Source organism: Haematobia irritans, chromosome 2, assembly GCF_050003625.1.
Source record: "Haematobia irritans isolate KBUSLIRL chromosome 2, ASM5000362v1, whole genome shotgun sequence".
Classification (NCBI taxonomy): domain Eukaryota; kingdom Metazoa; phylum Arthropoda; class Insecta; order Diptera; family Muscidae; genus Haematobia; species Haematobia irritans.
The window spans coordinates 35540286-35560092 of NC_134398.1; positions in this window are offsets into that span (position 1 = coordinate 35540286).

A 19807-nucleotide genomic window follows, 5' to 3' on the forward strand; every position below is an offset into this window, starting at 1 on the left:
TTTATGTCATCTCCATATATATTTACGTCTTTTTCTAATGCATTTACGTTAACTATGCGCAACGATAAAATTGCCTACTGTTTTATTTTTGTTTTTCTTACATCCGCTTTGTTAAACGTACGCGCGATGTCTAATAATGGTAAATATTTTGGCCCTCGATGTTGGGTCAATTTACCATAATAGCTATTTGTTATTGTTGTAATCAAACCTCGAGTCCAACAAACAACAAACTTTGGAAAAAGGGTATGACGTAGTAAATGCGCCAACTCTGTAACAACCTTTGAGTTGAAATACACGAACTTGCTCTTTCTATTATGTTAAACAATGTAGCATTACCGTTAATTTTGACAATTCATGAATTTCCTGGTTTGACATTAGAATCGATACCGTTAAAGAGGAGAACTCTTGGTTTGCAGATGCTCTTTTTTAATGCATGCAGTGTTAAGGATTTTTACAACTCTTTAAATGACTGTTACCGTTTGCGTTTTATTTTATTAAAAACTCTATTTATTTTTAATAATTGTTTTATTATAACATAAATTACAAACAAAAACACACTTTTTGTTTTCACGGCGGCATTTAGATAAATTTTACAAAAAAGAACCGCTTTGTATATGTTCTCACTTCGTTTTAAAGGCTATGGGGAAACTAAAACAAAATTAATTTTATTATTCTCATAGCAAATATAAGCCAGAAAAAATCTCTGTGATTTAGATTTTCTCTCTTTAATAATGCAAAAGCTCTTAATAAATAGCGTGCTATAGCTATAAAAAAGTCAATAAGATATAAAATAGCTAAACTCTTAAATAAACAAAAAACCAAAATAAAATCTTATTTGAAATACCCATTTAAAAAATTACGCTCTTAGATATTATTGCTCTTTTACACACACGTGTAAAAACCTAAACTCGTTTAACATTAATAAGCTCTCTCCATAGATACAATACTCTTTTCATATGACTTAGATATTTAATTACCGCTCTTTATAAATTTCAACAGTAAAGAACAAAGCCATAGAAACCAATCTCTTTTGAGCAGAATTTCCTATTTGTAACTCTGAAACTGACAATGGATATCATTACTCTTTTCAATTTGGCTAGCACTTTATTTACCCCTCTTTATACAACAGTAAGCAACAAAGCCAACGAAACCAACCTCTTTTGAGCAGAATTTCTTAATTCTAACCCTGAATGAGACCAAGGAAATATATACTCTTTTTTGAATACCCCTCTTTATAAATTGCAACGGTTAGCAATAACACATAGAAATCTATCTCTTTCAACTGATTTTCTTATTTCTAACTCACCATAAGTCATAATTCTCTTTATTATAATCTAGCTACCCCTCTTGTTCTATGCATTAACCTTAGGCAAGCAACAAGCCATAGAAATTGAAACTCATTTCCACACCAATTTTCCCATTCTTCTCTTACAAGGCGAAATAAGGCATATCTCTTTTATATTACTCTTGTCACTCTTTAGTTACCCCTTGTTAGTTGGTATTATGCTAGCCTCTGTGTTAACTTGATATTAAATGTGTTTCTTCTCTCAATTCATTCCGTTCTATTATCAGACCTTTCTCTCTCTCTCTCTCTTTCGGCCTCTTTTTCTGTGCTCCTTATATTTGTATTGGTTATTGCTTTAGCTTCTGTATGTGTTAAATGTTTTGATGGGCCATTGACGAACTGCTGCTGCTGTGTATTAACAATTTGATGCTCATTTAATTTATCAATCTACCTTCAAAAAAGGGGGAACGACAAGGAAAGGTAGCTAAAGATTATAATGACATCTCTTTTCCACTTTAACAAAATGATGGATTGGTATTATAATTTGAAGATAAAAAAGAATAAATGAAGTCTTTGTAGCCAAGGGTAGGCCCCCTTCAAAATAGAGAACAATATACAGACATCTTTTTTTTTGTATCCATCAATCAAAAATGTTGACCGTACCACCCACTTCCTCAGAGAATAAAATTAAAATTCAAAAAAGAAAAACAAAAACAAAAACAAAGAAAATTGATGTCTAACTACAGAAATCTCTATTTGTTTGTTCATACAAAAAAAAAATGAACTCTTTCTGCCTTTGCTTATATGTATGTATCTTAGCTCATTGCTGTGTGCAAGAACGTTGTGTCTGACTGTCGCTTGTTCATTTTATTCCATCATGCAATTAAGATTTATGACAGTTCGACACAGTAGCCCCAACAAAAACCAGTAGAAATAATAAAGGCCACAAAAAAAACGAATGCAGTCTCCGTAGCAGTTTGTTGGCTGGCAGTTCGCTGTTGATTACCCTGACGCAAAACTAAATCGCTTGCGCTCTTCATACTTTGAAATTTTCTATCTCTTTTAGATGTGAGAAATATATTCCCTCTCTCGCATTCACTCTTTTGCTCTCAGTTGACTGTTTGCAAGAAATACAGCAACAACAAGACAATCAAACAAAGTTAAACTCATTCATATTGTCATCCATACAAACTACACACACACATATGTAACGACAACATATCTCGCATTGTATAGTTTTTGATTTGGTTGCTTTTGTAAATACAAATGACAACAAAAAAAGGTAGAAGAAGAGCAAACAGTTACGGCACCCATGTCTCCTCGGGTTGCTTGGCCTTATTGAGTTCGTAAAGTGTGTGTCTCCTTTTCCGTTCTGTTACAAGGAAACACTCACACAAGTGTTCAAACCATAAGCCCTAGCAGTGGGTTTTAACAGTAGAGCATTGTATTCGATACAGGCAACATGTGGTGGTGGTGAATGGTCTCTCAAATTCAATAAATGCGTATATCAACTGTATGGTTCATATGTGAAATTAACGAACAATTACAAACATATTTAGTGCAACGATTTAATTCTTTTTAACTAAACAATCGTCAATTATTTTCAAAAAAAATATATATTCATAATGTTTGAGGAAAATGTAAATATATCTCCTCCATATGTGATGTAGAATTTGGAAATTTTTTGTTTAGGCAAATTGGGCAAGTTCCCATCATTTCGGTGAACTCGCCACAGTTGAGGGAGAAAATATGCAACAGGGAAGTAATTGGTATAATCAAATAGCTTGAGATGTTGTATTTTGGAGTATCTAGTAAAAAAAAATCCTGAAAGGTGGTTTGTGATACAAAAAAAAAAATGTGGATAGATTTGCTTTTTCTCCAATTTCGAATACTTTACATTGTTTAAGCATTTATATCTTGAATGTTTTTGTATCCAAATTGTTTTTATAAGTTTCCATTCTTTTTGTCATCGAAAGAATTTTCATTATGATATAATTTCAACTAATTTTTACAATATGTCAAATTTATTAAGAGCTTTATGACACTAAGGGTCGTTTTCTCAATGTCTTGTGATTATTTATCGTATCGATAAAACAGTTGATCCCAATCGGAGGATGAGAAACTGGCCATAAGCCACAAGCATTATTAAAAATTCGACTGAAATGGTTGCGGTGAAAACTAAACATTCTAACTACGTTATTAAACTAATTAAAAAAAATTTACTTATGTTTATTAAAATAAATTATTTTGTTTTAGATATTTTTTAATTTTTTTTTTTTAACAAAAAAATAAAAGTTTTGTTTTTGTTATTTTTGGTTTTTTCTTCAGTTATTATTATTATATTCGATTTCAGCTTAAAACAATGCGTTGACTAAATTAACAGGTTGGCTGATAAGTCCCCGGTCTGGCACATAGATGGCGTCGCTAGTATTAAATGCATATTATTTTTATATAGTACCAACCTTCAAATGATTCGCGTCAAAATTTGACGTCTGTAAGTCAATTAGTTTGTGAGATAGAGCGTCTTTTGTGAATCAACTTTTGTTATTGTAAAAAAATGGAAAAAAAAAGGAATTTCGTGTTTTGATAAAATACTGTTTTCTGAAGGGCAAAAATACGGTGGTAGCAAAAACTTGGCTTGATAATGAGTTTCCGGACTCTGCCCCAGGGACATCAACAATAATTGATTGGTATGCAAAATTCAAGCGTGGTATGCAAAATTCAACGCCCTAAAGAGGTGGTTACCGACGAAAACATAAAAAAATCCGCAAAATGATTTTGAATGACCGTAAAATGAAGTTGATCGAGATAGCAGAGATATCGTAGGAACGTATTGGTCATATTATTCATCAATATTTAGATATGGGGAAGCTCTGTGCAAAATGGGTGCCGCGCGAGCTGACATTTGACCAAAAACAACAACGTGTTGATGATTCTGAACGGTGTTCGCAGCCGTTAACCGTAATACACCCGAGTTTTTTCCGTCGATATGTGACAATGGATGAAACATGGCTCCATCACTACACTCCTGAGTCCAATCGACAGTCGGACAGCGACCGGTGAACCGTCTCCGAAGCGTGGAAAGACTCAAAAGTCCGCTGGCAAAGTAATGGCCTCTGTTTTTTGGGGTGCGCATGGAATAATAAGTGTTGTTCCACCAAGACAACGCACCGTGCCACAAGTCATTGGCAAAAATTGGGCTTCGAATTGCTTCCCCACCCACCGTATTCTCCAGATCTGGCCCCCAGCGACTTTTTCTTGTTCTCAGACCTCAAAAGGATGCCCGCATGGGAAAAATTTGGCTGCAAAATTTGGCCGGGGACTTATCAGCCAACTTTTTACACCCAAAAGTTCGGCCAGGCCGAATCTTATGTACCCTCCACCATGGATTCCGTAGAAACTTCTACTCAAGACGAATGACTTGGGTTGTGGCAATCATCTGAAAACTTTAACATCAAACATCATCTTCTAAATTGTAAGTTAGTCCATGCGGTATATATAGTAGACAAAAGAAAGGTCGATTAAATTCGTATATATTCAGTTTTTGACCGGTATATATAGGGAAGAAATAATTGAAATATGGTGGTCGCTTTATATTATATGGGGCTATATACAATTATGAACACGAGTCTACCAAAAATGGCTGATTTTTTACTCTTTGGTAGATTTGTAGAATTCTTGATGTTTTAGAAGATTTTGCAAAATATTTCTCACCAACTATGAAATGTTTCATAAGTTTTCTATAGAAATAACATTTTGACAAAATTTTTTATTGTTTTTTATAGAAATAAATTTTTGCCAAAATTTTGTATAGAAATTATATTATGACAAAATTTCCTAAAGAGATAAAATGTTGACACAATTTTCTATAGAAATAAAATTTTAACAAAATTTTCGATAGAAATATAAAATTTTGACAAAATTAACTACACACAAAGAAAATTTCATTAAAATTGAGCCAACGAAAAAGTTTCATTGATATAACGAAAAATTTTCATTAATACATTGAAATAAATCGTTAATAGTACGAAACGTTACGTTGATTAACAGAAAATACGTTATAAGAACGAAAAATTTCATTGTATTAACTAATTTGTTTCATTGGCTCACTTTTAATGAAACATTTCGTTAATATAACGAAACTTTTTCTATTTCTATCAGTGTATGGCAATAAAATTTGGTAGATTATTTTTGGCTCGAGTGACAATCGCGATTTTTCTGTTATTGGGGATTTGGGTTTATGTTGGGGGTTAATTATTATATAGATCGATACGGAGCAATTTTGGCATGGTTGTTATCGGCCATACACTAGCGACAAGTACCAAATTTCAACCGAATCGGATGAATTTTGCTCCTTCAAGAGGTTCCGGAGGTCAAATTTGGGGATCGGTTTATATGGGGGCTATATATAATTATGAACCGATTAGGACAAATTTTTACATGGCTGTTAGAGACTATACGCCAACATCATGTACCAAATTTAAACCGGATCGGATGAATTTTGCTCCTCCAAGAGCCTCCGGAGTTCAAATCGGGGGATCGGTTTATATGGAGGCTATATATAATTATGAACCGATGTGGACCAATTTTTGCATGGTTGTTAGAGACCATACACCAACATCATGTATCAAATTTCAGCCGGATCGGATGAAATTTGCTCCTCTTTGAAGCTCCGCAAGGCAAATCTGGGGATCGGTTTATATGGGGGCTATATATAATTATAGACCGATGAGAACCAATTTTTCCATGGTTGTGAGAGACAATATACCAACACCATGTACCAAATTTAAACCGGTTCGGATGAATTTTGCTCCTCCAAGAGGTTCCGAAGGTCAAATCTGGGGATCGGTTTATATGGGGGCTATATATAATTATGGACCGATGTGGACCAATTTTTTCATGGTGATGTATGACCATATACTAACACCATGTAACAAATTTCAGCCGTATCGGATGAAATTTGCTTCTCTTAGAGGCTCCGCAAGCCAAATCTGGGGGGGGGGGGGGGTACGTTTATTTGTGGGCTATACGTAAAAGTGAACCGATATGGCCCATTTACAATACCATCCGACCTACATCAATAACAACTACTTGTGCCAAGTTTCAAGTCGATAGCTTGTTTCGTTCGGAAGTTAGCGTGATTTCAACAGACGGACGGACGGACGGGCATGCTTAGATCGACTCAGAATTTCACCACGACCCAGAATATATATATATATATATATATATATATATATTTTATGGGGTCTTAGAGCAATATTTCGAAGTGTTACAAACGGAATGACAAAGTTAATATACCCCCAATCCTATGGTGGAGGGTATAAAAATAGAGTCTCTGCAGGATGCGAACCCGGATCTCAAGATATGATTTTAATTACTGGTATTAATAAAAGGAATCACTTTTGGTATACACAGGTAAGTTATTATCGCTAAATCCCAGGTAATACTACAAGTAGTAAGTTTTTGATTACCGGTATAACTGGAAGAATCACTAGTGCTTACCCAGTTTTTGCTGGGTTGGAGCCTCCTAGAAGATCAAGTTTCATTCGATTCATTGGAAATGTGGTATGTGAAATCCGCCTGTGTGCGATGTCTGCAATATTTAAACCTTGTATGATTCAATATATTCAGTAGGGACCCCGATATATATAAACAGTAGGGACCCACTGTTTATATATATCGAACCTTATAAAATTTTGACAAACTTTTATATGGAAATAAAATTTTGACAAAATTTTCTATAGCAATACAATTTTGACAAGATTTTCCATAGAAATAAAATTTACAAATTTTTCTATGGAAATAAAATTTTGTCAAAATTTGATACAAAAAAATTTTTGAGGAAATTTTCTATAGAAATAAAAGTTTGAGAAAATTTTCTATAGAAATAAAATTTTGACAAAACATTCTATAGAATTAAATTTTGAAAAATATTTTCTGTAGAAATAAAATTTTGACAAAATTTTCTATAGAACTAAAATTTTGATAAAGTTTTCCATAGAAATAAAATTTTGACAAAATTTTCTATAGAAATAAAATGTACAAATTTTTCTATATAAATAAAATATACAAATTTTTCTATGGAAATAAAATTTTTACAAAATTTGCTACAGAAAAAAAATTTTGAATACATTTTTTATAGAAATAAAATTTTGACAAAATTTTCTCAAAATAGAAATAAAATTTTGACAAAACTTTCTATAGAATTAAATTTTGAAAAATATTTTCTGTAGAAATAAAATTTTGGCCGCATTTTCTATAAAAATAAAATTTTGACAAAGTTTTCTATAGAAATAAAATTTTGACAAAATTTTCCATAGACATAAAATTTTTACAAAATTTTCTATACAATTAAAATTTTTGACAACATTTTCTGTAGAAATAAAAATTTTCTATGGAATTTTGACAAAATTTTCTATAGAAATAAAATTTTGATAAAGTTTTCCATAGAAATAAAATTTTGACAAAATTTTCTATAGAAATAAAATGTACAAATTTTTCTATAGAAATAAAATGTACAAATTTTTCTATGGAAATAAAATTTTGACAAAATTTGCTACAGAAAAAAAATTTTTGAATACATTTTTTATAGAAATAAAATTTTGACAAAATTTTCTCAAAATAGAAATAAAATTTTGACAAAACTTTCTATAGAATTAAATTTTGAAAAATATTTTCTGTAGAAATAAAATTTTGGCCACATTTTCTATAGAAATAAAATTTTGACAAAATTTTCTATAGAAATAAAATTTTGACAAAATTTTTCATAGACATAACATTTTTACAAAATTTTCTATACAATTAAAATTTTTGACAAAATTTTCTGTAGAAATAAAATTTTTCTATGGAAATAAGATATGGGTATAAACTTTTGACAAATTTTTCTATAGAAATAAAATTTTGAAAAAAAATTCTATAGAAATAAATTTTGAGAAAATCTATGGAAATAAAATTTTGAGAATATTTTTTATAGAATTACAATTTTGAGAAACACTTCTTAAGAAATTGTCGCTGAGAGGGTCATTCATTTATTCGAAGAAACAACGTTTTTATATACTAACCCCTAAAGTCACACCAAAACCTTTATAATAAGACTATTTTTAATTTCGTAGATTTGTGGTAAAATTTTCTTCAAAGTTTGATAGATTATATTTGGCACGATTAGCGTGTAGACCCAATTTTACTAATTAAAAAATCAACTCATGATGTTAGACTGTGTAGAAGCTTTTGCACAAAGACAATACACTTTAGAAAATGGGAAATTGGCTTGCCTCATACTAAATGTTGCATTGACGGCGCTAGGTCCATACATGTTTGTAATTATATCCTTCACCACTACTGTGGTACAGGGTATAATAAGTTTGTGCATTTGTATGTAACGCCAAGAAGGAGTAATCATAGACCAACCTTTTAGTATACGGATCGACTTAGAATTAAATTCTGAGTCGATTTAGCGATGTCCGTCTGTCTGTCTGTCCGTCTGTCTGTCCATCTGTCTGTCCGTCTGTCTGTCCGTCTGTCTGTCTGTCTGTTGATGTATTTTTGTGTGCAAAGTACAGCTCGCAGTTTTAGTCCGATTGTCCTAAAATTTGGTATAGGGTCCTGTTTCGGCTCAAAGACGATCCCTATTGATTTTGGAAAAAATCGGTTCAGATTTAGATATAGCTGCCATATATATTTTTCACCGATCTGGTCATAATTGGCGTGTATATCAACCAATCTTCCTCAAATTCCGTACATCCGAATATTTTATGAGTCTCGAAAAACTTGCAAAATATCAGCAAAATCGGTTCAGATTTAGATATAGCTCCCATATATAGCTTTCGCCCGATTTACACTCATTTGCCCACAGAGGCCAATTTTTTGCTCCGATTTAGTTGAAATTTTGCATAGGGAGTAGAATTAGCGTTGTAACTATGCGTGCCAAATTTGCTTGAAATCGGTTCAGATTTGGATATATCTCCCATATAAAGCTTTCGCCCGATTTATACTCATATGACCACAGAGGCCAATTTTTAACTCCGATTTATTTGAAATTTTGCACAGGGAGTAGAATTAGCATTGTAGTCATGCGTGTTAAATTTGGTTGAAATCGGTTCAGATTTAGATATATCTCCCATATATAGCTTACGCCCGATTTACACTCATTTGACCACAGAGGCCAATTTTTAACTCCGATTTAGTTGATATTTTGCCCAGGGAGTAGAATTAGCATTGTAACTATGCGTGCCAAATTTGTTTGAAATCGGTTCAGATTTGGATATATCTCCCATATATAGCTTTCGCCCGATTTACACTCATATGACCACAGAGGCCAATTTTTTGCTCCGATTTAGTTGAAATTTTGCACAGGGAGTAGAATTTGCATTGTAACTATGCATGCCAAATTTGGTTGAAATCGGTTCAGATTTAGATATAGCTCTCATATATATGTTTTTCTGATTTCGACAAAAATGGTCAAAATACCAACATTTTCCTTGTAAAATCGCCACTGCTTAGTCCAAAAGTTGTAAAAATGACTCTAATTTTCCTAAACTTCTAATACATATATATCGAGCGATAAATCATAAATAAACATTTGCGAAGTTCCCTTAAAATTGCTTCAGATTTAAATGTTTCCCATATTTTTTTGTACTAACATTGTGTTCCGCCCTAGTGCATTAGCCGACTTAAATTTTGAGTCTATAGATTTTGTAGAAGTCTATCAAATTCTGTCCAGATCGAGTGATATTTAAATGTATGTATTTGGGACAAACCTTTATATATAGCCCCCAACACATTTGACGGATGTGATATGGTATCGAAAATTTAGATTTACAAAGTGGTGCAGGGTATAATATAGTCGGCCCCGCCCGACTTTAGACTTTCCTTACTTGTTTTTTATTTGCTTTTTTTTTTTAATGAAAAACTTAATTTTTTGAATTGAACAATGTTAAATTTTGAGCAATAAATTAAAAATTATATTTTCCCGTTCGTTCCAAGATATTTTCAACTCTTAATTTCTTTTTATTTGCATTTTAATGTGTCGAACCAAACACGTACACGACAAGTAGGGACCTAGAGTCGTCAATGGTTTGATGTTCTCAGCAGCCAATTCCCGATCTTCTAAAATATATTGTTTTTGCTTTTGCATCACCTTTGTAATAAATCTGTTAATTATTTGTTTCTAATTTAGTTTTATTTTTACAATATGCTTCATCGAAATTATTTCAAAATTATACATTTTAGTTTATTGTTATCAAGCAATAATCATTTATGGGCCAAATAATGTGAGCCACTCAATTTGATTTGTTTCGAATGATTTCCTGAATTTAATTTGAATTATTTTCATTATTTATTAGTTCATCATGCATCATGAGTAAAAGGGTGGTTGGTGAAAAACAGTGAAAAGAGAAAGGGATAGAGAGAGACAGAGATAAATGTGCATAATTTTGTGGGCATGCAATCATTCACAAATAATATATGGACAATATGGTTTTTATTAAATCAATTAACGTAATGTGTTTTAAAGATGATTTCCTTAAATGCTAAAATATCATTCCATTTTTGGAGAGTATATGTTTTATTGTTTCTTAAAGATGGTAGATGATTTGTAAGAGTTATATAAAATTAAAACAAAAATTAAATAAAAAAGAATAAAAAATTCTTAAAAATCAAAACCAAAGGGAAGACGTTTGATAAAATGGTTGCGATTATAAGAGGAAGGGGGTTTCTTTTTGGGGATTTTCTGTGTTAAGTATACTGGGAATAAACATAAATACAAATATTGCCTCATAAATCTTTCACTTGTTGACTCAATATTTTTTAATTGGATTTCATTTGAACGATGGAACCAGCCATCACAGCCATACAAATCCTCTGTTGATTTTTTGTTTTTTCGTTTGTAAATTTTTTCATTTGATTTGGGGGGTGAGGAATGGGCTAAAACAACATTTGCGTTTATTTAAATAAGACCAAAATAACAACGAAAAATACGCATTGATTCTTAACACTTGAATGATGTATTTGTTTGTAAAGATTTGTTTTATTTGTTGTTCTTGTGTTTGTTTGAAAATCCATTTTCCTATGGAACACTTGGCGATTGAAGCCGAACCAGCAACAGCATTACAGCCTAGGGATTAGCATCAGCAATAAAATAGCATCAACAGCATAGATGAATGATATTGTTCTGGATACAGATGCCAGCAATATTCTAGCCGGATATAAGGCATATTTTTTGTTTTTGTTTTTTTGGAGGAGGAGAATCCTCCTCTAGCCACCATCCAAGACTCGCATACGCTACAAATCAAAACATCTGTCATTCATCGGCCAATACAATGCCTATTGGAAATTTAACAAATCCTAAAAATTATTAATGAGTGATGATGAACAGTGTTTTTTTTTTGTGATTATTGTACAAGAAATAAAATCATATTGAATTATAAAATGATTTCGAAAACAAACAAAAAATCCATGCAAATCATTTAAAAATTCATCATATGTCTCGTTTACGGCAGCTGTTGTGATTGTGAAAAAGGAAGTAAGTTGTCATTATTGGTGATTTAATAAATTTCTCACCTGTTTACCTAAATATGTGTCAGGTTTATAAGTTTTAATTGTTTTTGGTTTTTTATATCCTCGGTCATAGGTGGTATAGCAACCTTGTCATTGCATTCGCAAAACATCGAAATATTGATCTTAGAACCCATAATGTACATACATTGAAACCTCTGAAAGGTGGACACAATTTAGGCGACCGTGGCCTAAATTTTGTATACCTTTAAGAGGTGTCCAGGTATGAGAGGTTAATTTTAATGTCTTAATATAGCAAACGTCCACAGACAACTGTCCATGTTTGGAGGGGGTGTCCAAGTTTGACAGGTTTCACTGTATATTCTGAGTCGTGGTAAAGTTCTCAGTCGATCTAATGATGTCAAAATTTTATTTCTATGTTATGGAAAATTTTGCCACAATTTATTTTCTATAGAAAAATTTGTCTGTTTTAATTCTATAGGAAATTTTGCCAGAATTTTATTTCTCTATACAAGTTTGTCTCAATTTTATTTCTATATAAAATTCTGTCAAAATTTTTTTGTCTATAGAAAATTTTGTCAAAATTTATTTTCTATAGAAAAATTTTTCAAAATTTAATTTCTGTAGAAAATTTTGTCAAAATTTTGTTTCTATAGAATATTTGGCAAAATTTTATTTCTATAGAAAGTTTTGTCAAAATTGTATTTTGACAAAGATTTATTTCTTTAGAAATTTTTGTCAAAATCTGTTTTCTCTAGAAATTTTTGTCATGATTTTATTTCTATAGAAAATTTTGTAAAAATTTTATTTCTTTAGAAATTTTTGTCAAAATTTGTTTTCTATAGAAACTTTTGTCAAAATTTTATTTTTGTAGAAAATTATGTCAAAATTATATTTCTCTAGAAATTTTTGTCAAAATTTTATTACCATAGAAAACTTTGTCAAAATTTTATTTTTATAAAAAATTTTGTCAAAATTTTATTTTTATAAAACATTTTGTCAAAATTTTATTTCTCTATAATTTTATCTAAATTTTATTTCTATATAATTTTGTCTAAATTTTATTTCTATAGAAAATTTTGTCAAAATTTTATTTTTGTTGAAAATTTTGTCAAAATCGTCTTTTTGTCAAAATGTTATTTCTATGGAAAGTTTTGTCACAATTTTATTTCTATAGAAAATTTTGTAAAAATTTTATTTCTTTCGAAGATTTTTTCAAATTGTTTATTTCTATAGAAACTTTTGTCAAAATATTATTTCTATAGAAGAATTTTGTCAAAATTTTATTTCTATGGAAGAATTTTGTCAAAATTTTAATTTTATAGAAAATTTTGTCAAAAATGTATTTCTATAGAAAATTTTGTCAAAATTTTATTTTTATAGAAAAATTTTATCAAAATTTTATTTCTATCAAAAATGTTGTCAAACTTTTTTATTTCTATCAAAAATGTTGTCAAACTTTTTTATTTCTATCGAAATATTTTGTCAATTTTTTTTTGTAGAAATTTTTTTTCAAACTTTTATTTCTATAGAAAAATTTTGTCAAAATTTTATATCTATAGAAAGTATTGTCAAAATTTTTATTTTATAGAAAATTTTGTCAAAAATTTATTTCTATAGAAAGTTGTGCCTGAATTTTATTTCTATATAAAATTTTGTCAAAATTTTATTTCTATAAAAAATTTTGTCAAATTTTGTAAAAACTTTATTTCTTTCGAAGATTTTTTCAAACTTTTTATTTCTATCGAAACTTTTTTCAAAATATCGTTTCTATAGAAGAATTTTGTCAAAATTTTAATTTTATAGAAAAAAATTTATTTCTATAGAAAATTTTGTCAACATTTTATTTCTATAGAAAGATTTTATCAAAATTTTATTTCTATCAAAATTTTGTCAAACTTTTTTATTTCTATCGAAATATTTTGTCAAATTTTTTTTTTCAACTTGTATTTCTATAGAAAAATTTTGTCAAAATTTTATATCTACAGAAAGTTTTGTCAAAATTTAATTGGCACAAGTAGTTTTTATTGATGTAGGTCGGATGGTATTGCGAATGGGCCATATCGGACCACTTTTACGTATAGCCCCCATATAAACCGACGCTCAGATTTGATTTGAGAGCCTCTAAGAGAAGCAAATTTCATCCGATCCGACTGAAATTTGGAACATAATGAAAGTATATGGTCTCTAACAAGCATGCAAAAATTGGTCCACATCGGTCCATAATTATATATAGCCCCCATATATACCGATCCCCCGATTTGGCTTGCGGAGCCTCTTAGAGAAGCTAAAATTTGGTACATGAAGTTAATATATGTTCTTTAACAACCATGCAAAAATTGGTCCATGTCGGTTCATAATTATATATAGCCCCCATATAAATCGATCCCCAGATTTGACCTTCGGAACCTCTTGGAGTAGCAAAATTAATCCGATTCGGTTGAAATTTGGTACAGTGCGCTAGTATATGGCCGCTAACAGCCATGCTAAAATTGGTCCATATCGGTCCATAACCGATGGCGAATCACACAAAAATTGGTCCATATCGCCAAAAATAATCTACTAAAATTTTGTCAAAATTTTATTACTATAGAAAGTTTTGTCAACATTTTATTTCAATAGAAAATTTTGTCAAAATTTTATTTCTATAGAAAATTTTGCCTGAATTTTTTTTCTATATAAAATGTGATTTCTAGAGAAAATGTTGTCAAAATTATATTTCTATATCGGTTTAAAGGCGCTCATACAAACTGATCCCCAGATTTGACCTCCGGATCCTCTTGGAAGAGAAAATTTCACCCGTCTCGCTTAAATTCCGTAATGTTTGTATATAAGTTCGGTCTGGCCGAAATTTCGACCGTATTGACTTGTTTCAAAATAATAGCTTAAGTTATATTTGCACCACCGTGGTGTAATGGTTAGCTTTCGCGCCGTGCATACACAAGGTCGTAGGTTCAAATCCTGCTTCGGCCGAACACCAAAAAGTTTTTCAGCGGTGGCTTACTCCACCTCAGTAATGCTGGTGACATTTCTGAATGTTTCAAAGCTTTTCTAAGTGGTTTCACTGCAATGTGGAACGACGTTCGGACTCGGCTATAAAAAGGAGGTCCCTTGTCATTGAGCTTAACATGGAATCTGGCAGCACTCAGTGATAAGAGAGAAGTTCACCAATGTGGTATCACAATGCACTGAAACAAGCTACGACTTGAAACTTGGCACAAGTAGTTGTTATTGGTCGGATGGTATTGCAAATGGGCCATATCGGTCTACTTTTACGCATAGCCCCCATATAAACGGACTCCTAAATTTGGCTTGCTGATCCTCTAAGAGAAGCAAATTTCATCCGATCCGGCTGAAATTTTGTACATGGTGTTAGTATATGGTCTCTAACAACCATGCAAAAATTGGTCCCCATAGGTCCATAATTATATATAGCCCCCATATAAACCGATCCCCCGATTTGGCTTGCCGAGCCTCTAAGAGAAGCAAATTTCATCCGATCTGGCTGAAATTTGGTATATGGTATCTAACAACCATACAAAAACTGGTCCACATCGGTTCATAATTATTTATAGCCCCCATATAAGCCGATCTCCAGATTTGGCTTGCGGAGCCTCTAAGAGAAGCAAATTTCGTCGGATCCGGTTGAAATTAAGTACATGGTGTCAGCATATGATCTCTAACAACTATGCAAAAATTGGTCCACATCGGTCAATAATTATATATAGCCTCCATATAAACCGATCCCCCGATTTTGCTTGCGAAGCCTCTAAGGGAAGCAAATTTCATCCGATCCGGCTGGAATTTGGTACATGGTGTTAGTATATGGTCTCTAATGACCATGCAAAAATTAGTCCACATCGGTCATAATTATATATAGCCCCCATATAAACATATCACCAGAATTCGATCCCCAATCACACAAAAATTGGTCCGTATCAAGTTCATAATTTATATGTGATAAGCGGCCCCCATATTTCAATTCTGGCTCTCTACGTACCGTGCAAAAGTCCATATCGATTCGTAATTTTTTGTAGACTTACCTATACATACCTTTTTTGTCTAATATATTCCACGTATGGACTAACTCACAATTTGGAAAACGATGTTAAGAAGTTTTAAAGTACCACAACCCAAGTAATTCGATTGTGGATGACAGTCTTTCGTAGAAGTTTCTACGCAATCCATGGTGGAGGGTACATAAGATTCGGCTTACGGCCGTAAATACTTGTTTTTGTACACTTAAAAAAAGTTGGGGAATGGTGAAGTCCATCTCCTTACCAAACTACAAAACAAGTATTGATTTTGATTTATAATTTGTTTACATATTTTTTTCCACTCTACAATCCACTGTGCACAATAGTCCAAAACGAATGATTTGCATAAATTTCATTGTTGGCATATGCATGTGGATTCCCCAAGATTTATTTGAATTTACCCGAAATTTATATGCGGCCCTGATGATGTACAAACTATCTGCTATGTGGATTTGTAACTCATACCTTCGATTAGTAGCAAATCATTTGGTGGCAGCCGGGGGTGGGTGGATGGTGATATTGTAAAAGTGCTTTATGGTGATATATTTGTGTGTCTCCCCTCCAGAGTAAGAGTGGGTGTTCGTATTTTACCCCCCACCCCTGGCTTATTGGTGATTGGAGAGCATGAATTCCAGAGAGTGTAAGCGATTATAATTAAAATCTACTAAACACATGAGGAAGTAGAGATACTCCATGATCACCCATTAATATCCAACTCATTCGTCGTAATGCCTACAACATGCATGCCCATCTTGTTGTTCCCTTTTTGTGTATGTGAATGTGTGTGTGCGTGTATTTGTGTTATGGCAGTAGGGGAAATGCCTTGGTGAGAGATTTCAATTAAAAATGGAATATTGACAGATTTATCAGGTATTAGCCGACATATATGTTTGTTAACACCACCACCAATTGATCGCCAAAATGGTTTTTTGTTTTCGATGATCCCTCTAGAAAGCTATATTGGCTTGGCTTTTGCTATTTTGGCTCCCTTCGTAGCCATTAGCAATTGGTGAGGTGTAAGAACGAACGATCGATTTATTTCACCCTGTGAGAGATGTGAGTGAATGCGTACATGTCTGGCCTGGATCCGATCACTGGCCGTGTGTCCATTCATCCATGGTGGATAAATTATGTGAGTACCAATTTATTTAAAAGCAACATGTTTAGAGACCCCATATTAAATATACTCACACTTATGTTAGTGTAGTGTTTAAGGCCCTGGATAGCAGCATATAGCCAAAAAATGTCAAAATATTACTGGAATGAATTGGATTAATGAGATATTTATAGGGGAAATGCTAACATTTGGCAGGGCAAAATTTTGCAACGAGTAGCATGCCTCTCTTGCAGATTAGAAGGCTTGTCTTGCACCAAGAGCATCTTGGGTTCAATACCAGATTCAGGGAAGAACACCACAAAAAAAAACATTTCCAATGTTTCTTAAAGGCAGAGTGTATTGCAAACAAAGTGTGGAGTTAATAACGAAATATATCACTGTCCCCTTCAAAAAAGTAAAAGTCCTGCAGGAAAGTCTTTCGAAAGACTGGAACGTTTACAAGAATGTTGTCTTTAATAATGCATGGATTTTGGACAAGGTTGACACAGTTGGTAGAATTCTACCAAAACTATAGAAATAAAATTTTGACAAAATTTTCTATAGAAATAAAATTTTGACAAAATTTTCTACAGAAATAAAATTTAGACAAAATTTTCTATAGAAATAAAATTTTGATAAAATCTTCTATATAAATAACATATTGACAAAATTTTCTATAGAAATAAAATTTTGACAAAATTTTCTATAGAAATAAAATTTTGATAAAATCTTTTATATAAATAAAATTTTGACAAAAATTTCTATAGAAATAAAATTTTAACAAAAATTTCTATAGAAATAAAATTTTTAAAAAATTTTCTATAGAAATAAAATTTTGACAAAATTTTCTATAGAAATAAAATTTTGACAAAATTTTCTATAGAAATATAATTTTGACAAAATTTTCTATAGAAATAAAATTTTGATAAAATCTTCTATATAAATAAAATTTTGACAAAATTTTCTATAGAAATAAAATTTTGACAAAATTTTCTATAGAAATAAAATTTTGATAAAATTTTCTATAGAAATAAAATTTTGACAAAATTTTCTACAGAAATAAAACGTTGACAAAATTTTCTATAGAAATAAAATTTTGATAAAATCTTCTATATAAATAAAATTTTGACAAAATTTTCTCTAGAAATTAAATTTTGACAAAAATTTTTATAGAAATAGAATTTTGACTAAAATTTCTATATAAATAAAATTATGACAAAATTTTCTCTAGAAATTAAATTTTGACAAAAATTTCTATAGAAATAGAATTTTGACAAAAATTTCTATAGAAATTAAATTTTGAAAAAATTTTCTATAACAAAAAAATTGGACAAAATTTTCTATAGAAATAAAATTTTGACAAAACTTTCTATAGAAATAAAATTTTGATAAAATTTTCTATAGAAATAAAATTTTGACAAAATTTTGTATATAAATAAAATCTTGACAAGATTTTCCATAGAAAAAACTTTGACAATAATTTTCTATAGAAAAACAAATTTGACAAAATTTTCTATAGAAATAAAATTTTTACAAGATTTTCCATTGAAATACATTTTGACAAAATTTTCCATAGAAAAAAACTTTGACAATAATTTTGTATAGAAAAACAAATGTGACAAAGTTTTCTATAGAACTAAAATTTTGACAAAATTTTCTATAGAAATAAAATTTATACAAAAATTTCTCTAGAAATAAAATTTTGACAAAATTTTCTATACAATTAAAATTTTGACAAGAATTTGCATAGAACTACAATTTTGACAAAATTTTTCATAGAAAAAACTTTGACAATAATTTTCTATTTTCTACAAAAATTAAATTTTGACAAAATTTCCTATAGAAATAAAATTTTGACAAAATTTTCTATAGAAATAAAATTTTGACAAAATTTTCTATAGAAATAAAATTTTGACAAAATTTTCCATAGGAAAAACTTTAACAATAATTTTCTATAGAAAAACAAATTTGACAAAGTTTTCTATAGAAATAAAATTTTGACAACATTTTCTGTAGAAAAAATTGGACAAAATTTTCTATAGCAATGAAATTTTGACAAAAATTTCTATAGAAATAAAATTTATACAAAAATTTCTCTAGAAATAAAATTTTGACAAAATTTTCTATAGAAATAAAATTTTTACAAGATTTTAGATTGAAATACATTTTGACAAAATTTTCCATAGAAAAAAACTTTGACAATAATTTTGTATAGAAAAACAAATGTGACAAGGTTTTCTATAGAACTAAAATTTTGACAAAATTTTCTATAGAAATAAAATTTATACAAAAATTTCTCTAGAAATAAAATTTTTTTACAATAATTTTGTATAGAAAAACAAATGTGACAAGGTTTTCTATAGAACTAAAATTTTGACAAAATTTTCTATAGAAATAAAATTTATACAAAAATTTCGCTAGAAATAAAATTTTCTATAGAAATACAATTTTGACAAGAAGTTCCATAGAAATACAATTTTGACAAAATTTTCCATAGAAAAAACTTTGACAATAATTTTCTATTTTCTATAAAAATTAAATTTTGACAAAATTTTCTATAGAAATAAAATTTTGACAACATTTTCTATAGAAATAAAATTTTGACAAAATTTTCTATAGAAATAAAATGTTGACAAAATTTTCTATAGAAATACAATTTTGACAAAATTTTCCATAGGAAAAACTTTAACAATAATTTTCTATAGAAAAACAAATTTGACAAAGTTTTCTATAGAAATAAAATTTTGACAACATTTTCTGTAGAAAAAATTGGACAAAATTTTCTATAGAAATGTAATTTTGACAAAAATTTCTATAGAAATAAAATTTATACAAAATTTTCTATAGAAATAAAATTTTGACAAAATTTTCTATAGA